We start from the raw sequence: 4464 nt of genomic DNA, 5'->3' as shown, positions 1-4464 counted from the left end.
AGCTTAAAAAAAAAAAAAAAGACAGACACGACCAAGTGTGGGCAAGGACACAGCACAACCCAAGCCCTGGTGCAGGTCCTGGTAGGTGTGTGGAGGGGAAACGAGCCTGGAAAGTTAGTCGCATCTGTTAAGAAGGGAAATACAAAACCCACGGCCCAAGGAGATTACTGCAAGATTTGAACCCAGCAAATACAGTACCACGAGAGCAGTGGTCTCAACTTATGGGTCACGACCCCCTTGGGGGGGTCAAATAATCCTTTCACCTAAGACCGCTGGAAAGCACAGATATTTATACTATGATTCATAACAGTGGTAATGAAAATAATTTTATGGTTGAGAGTCAGCACAACATGAGGAGCTGTGTTAAAGAGTTGCAGGGCATTGGGAAGGGTGAGAACCACTGCTCTAGAGCATCACAGGGCACTGCGGAAAGGTGCTGTCCACGGACGGGAAATTACAGAGTAGCAAGAAGAAGCCCGGCTTGTGTGCAGTAAAATAAGTCACATATGTGGGTAAGACGGGAAAGTCTCTGGTGTTGCCAGGATGGTGTTTTGTCTGTGTGTACAGAGTTCTTGAGAGGGGCCACCAGGGATTTCAGGAGTTTTAGCAACAACTTGTATCTTTTAAAAATTATTTTTATGATTTTGAAATTATGCATATATATATGTGGGTGACTGTGTGCCCAGGAGTGCAAATGTCCTTTGTATCCAGAAGAGGGCGCCAGATCCCCTGGAGCTGGAGTTACAGGTAGCTGTGAGCTGCCTGAAATGGGTGCTGGGAACCAAACGCAGGTCCTCTGCAAGAGCAGCAAGTACTCTTAACTTCAGAAACCATACCTCCAGCCCCAACAACTGTAGTGGGTGTGTGATTAAAATTATTGCTGGGCTGTGGCGGCATAGGCCTTTAATCCCAGCATTTGGGAGATAGAGGCAGGCAGATCTCTGAATTTGAGGTCAACCTGGTCTATACAGTGACTCCCAGGACAGCCAGGGCTGTGACACAGAGAAACCCCGTCTTGGAAAAACAAAGCAAAAACAAAACAAAAACCCAAGATTATTTATTTTATGTGTATGACTGTTTTGTCTGCATTTCTGTCTGTGTACCATGTGTCGGATCCCCTGGAATTTGAGTTGTGAACCACCCACCATGTGGGTACTGGGAACTGAATCCAGGCTCCCTGGAAGAGTAACCAGTGCTCCTAACCACTAAATCATCTCTGCAGTCCCAACATCGATTTTTTACTCCCCCACCCCCCCATCTCCTCCTTTCTTTTCCCAGGGTCTCCCTATGTAGCCCAGATGGCCTTTATCTCCGGATCCTCCTGTCTCTGCCTCCCAGGTGTTGGGATTCCTGACGTCCCTGGCGCTGATGGTTTCCTCATCTGGCGCTGTTTCCATAGGCGTGGTCAGTTCTGAGAAGTTTGGTCGTATGTCGTTCATACTTCCACGGAAACTCACTAGACCCGCCTTCCCCCGCATACACACCAACAGAAAGCCTCCCCTCCCCCCAAGCCCATGCCCAGAGGAGACCCCCCGCAGAGCTGGGAGCAAACTAAGCTCTCCTGGATGCTCACAGTCTGCCAGGCCTCCTTTCCACCCATGCCTTCTCTGCCTGCCATCTAGACCACTCCTGGTTCTGTTGACTGGGCTGTGTCCTGGAGGTCTTTCTCTGTGTCTTCAGCATGGAGCACCTCTTTACGTGGTTCTGGCTGAGGTTTCCACCTTCTCCTTCACTCATGACAACTCCCTGCCTCCCAGCTCTGGTCTCTGCTTGCCTGTAATTCCCTTAAAGGGAAACCCGAGGGGTGGTACGAATGGTGTCTCTTTCACCTTTGTAAACCCCCTGGGGCCAAATCTGTGCCTGGTATGGAGCCTCAGCTAATGGGTGTTTGACAAATGATCGCATGTGCGTTCAGGGCTAAGCTGTCATCCGTCATGCCGGGAAGCCAAGGCATGCAGTGTGTCAAAAAAGAAAAAAAAAAAAAAAAAAGGCTTGTGCAGGGACAAGCCCCTTTAGAAGTCGACACGGCCTCCTGCCGGCCCTTCATGGGCTGCTGACAGCCCGGTGGATGGAACTGTGTTCTGCAGCCTTGTGGGCGTGTCCAATTAGACTCGGTGAGACCGAGCTGCCCTCCTAACATGAATAAGCCGCGCAAATATGTGGTTAATGACCGTGTCGCTCCGTGTCAGTTCTTAATCCCAGATAATTAGCAGATAGATAATTGGTGGAAGAATGGGAGGCGCTGACAGACATCCCATCACTTGGGTGAAGTTAATGATCCTCCGTGGATTAAGACCCACCCTCTGGGAGTGTTGATGGCTCCTTTTGAAAGGGCCGGGATCCAAGAAGAGGTGTCAAGAACTCGAGCTCGGGGCGTGGCGTCGGAACTAATTCCCCGAGCTGCTTCCGGGAAGGTGGGTGGACAGATGCAGGGCAGCAAGCCTGAAACAGGCGGCTAGGGGGTCCTGTGCTGATCACACCCTACTGAAGCCCCCGCTGGCCCTTCTCCCTGGGTTTTGCCATGTTGGGAAGGCGGCAGCGTGAGACTATGTAGTAAGCAAGAGTTTTCCTAGGTGCCCTCTCTGATTTAAAAAATAGACTTTTTTTTTTCTGCTGTCAATTTATTTGGGTAGTTTGACTGGATGAGAGAGCCTGTCGAAGAAATATTTGGGGGATGAAAAGAGACATCTGAAACTGGGCGGTGGTGGTGCACGCCTTTAATCCCAGCATTCGGGAGGCAGAGGCAGACAGATCTCTTATAAGTTCTAGGCCAGCCTGATTTACAAGAGCTAGTTCCAGGACACCCAGGGCTGCACAGAGAAACCCAGTCTTGAAAAAATCAAAATGAGAGAGAGAGAGAGAGAGAGAGAGAGAGAGAGAGAGAGAGAGAGATCTGAGATGTGAGCCAGTAGGATTTCCAAGTGACCTGATGCAGGGCCAGTTAGCTGTCCACTATGATGTGTTCACTGGGATCCTTTGTGTTCTGCCATCCCTGGGAGGTGATGCTCAGACTGGACTCTGCTTCCTGGGTCTGTTGCCTGCCCCTGGGAGTCAGGGAGGTGATTTTCACCATAATGAGGTTGAGGGTGATGTGGGTGTGTCTGGGCCTGGGCCCCAGTACCCACTGCCTTTCTGTGGAAGTCATTTCTCTTTGCTGCCTGGATTTCTAGGAAGGCAGGAAGCTAAACCCAAATCACCACACAGAGCAAAGTGACACAGGCATCCATTTGCATGAGTAGGCCATAAATCCCATTAAGTAAAAAATGTGAAATTCTCTTATAGCTTTTAGAGACGCCCTGGGTGCCTGGATAAGCAGAAGTCAGTTTGTTTCTGTGGGGCTGATTCTGAGAATTTGAAAGGGAAATTCAGTTACAATTAAGAGCTTTGGATACTGTGAGCTAAGGCATCCGTGTAAAGCACCAAATCAGTGCTGATATCGGCAACATGTGACCACGGCAAAACATGAGAAAATAAACTATCTGACCAAGCAGGCAGGCAGGCAGGCGGGTGGGCGGGCATGCAAGATGGTCTTCAGAAAGCAACTTGAAGGTTGAAAGCTTTTTGCCATTCGTTTTGAGAGACAAGACCTTACTATGCTGGCCTTGCTCTCCTGCCTCAGTCTCCCCATTGCTAGGGACACACATGTGTGCACCACAAAACTGACAATGACGATGGGGAAAAAATCATATTGCCAGACAAGTGTCAGAACCAAAGTGACATCACCCTGTCCCACCTCCAGAGGCTTAGTCCATAAGGGGCGGCCTTGGAATCTGACAGTGTCTGGAGACATTTGCCACATCCCTCTGGAGGGGGTGGGATTGTCGTCTTGAGGACAGCACCTGAGGCTGCCACACGTCCTACAACGCATAGACTCATTCACCAAAGTGTTACCGGGCTTGGAACACCAATAGTGCGGAGGTGGAAAGTTCCGGTTTCATGGTTCCCTAAGAACTGTAGGATAATGGTGTGATCCTCTGCAGGCTCCAGATTTCCAGAGACAATGAGCACCGAGCAGTGCTGTCGTATGGGAAAGAACCTATCTGAGGGGATTCTGCAAAAGCCCCAGAGTGAGTGGGTGTAAGTAAGCTACAGGTCAGATTGCTCCATGGGCCGCATGGGGAGAGAGAAACATTGCGGAAATGCTTGAAGTCGGAGAACACTGGTGAACGGCAGCTGTGGGCATGGGCCAACCCGGAACCCTGGGCAACAGGTTTGGCGATACTTGGTAATGTGAGGGGTCGAATCCAGCCTAGGACAAGAGGAAGAGATGGACATGAGCTGGGTGTTGTATCAGAGGATGGTTTTGAGTCCAAACTGTCCTTTTTTTTTTTTTAATAGTATCTCACTCTGTAGCCCAGTATGGGCTGAAACTTGTGGCAATCCTCCTGCCTCAGCATTCCAAATACCAGGATTACAGACATAAATCAACATGCCTGACCAAAACTTTACAATTTTTTTGGGGGG

This window comes from Microtus ochrogaster, linkage group LG5, assembly GCF_000317375.1.
Source record: "Microtus ochrogaster isolate Prairie Vole_2 linkage group LG5, MicOch1.0, whole genome shotgun sequence".
Taxonomy (NCBI): Eukaryota; Metazoa; Chordata; class Mammalia; order Rodentia; family Cricetidae; genus Microtus; species Microtus ochrogaster.
This window is presented reverse-complemented; position numbering follows the sequence as displayed.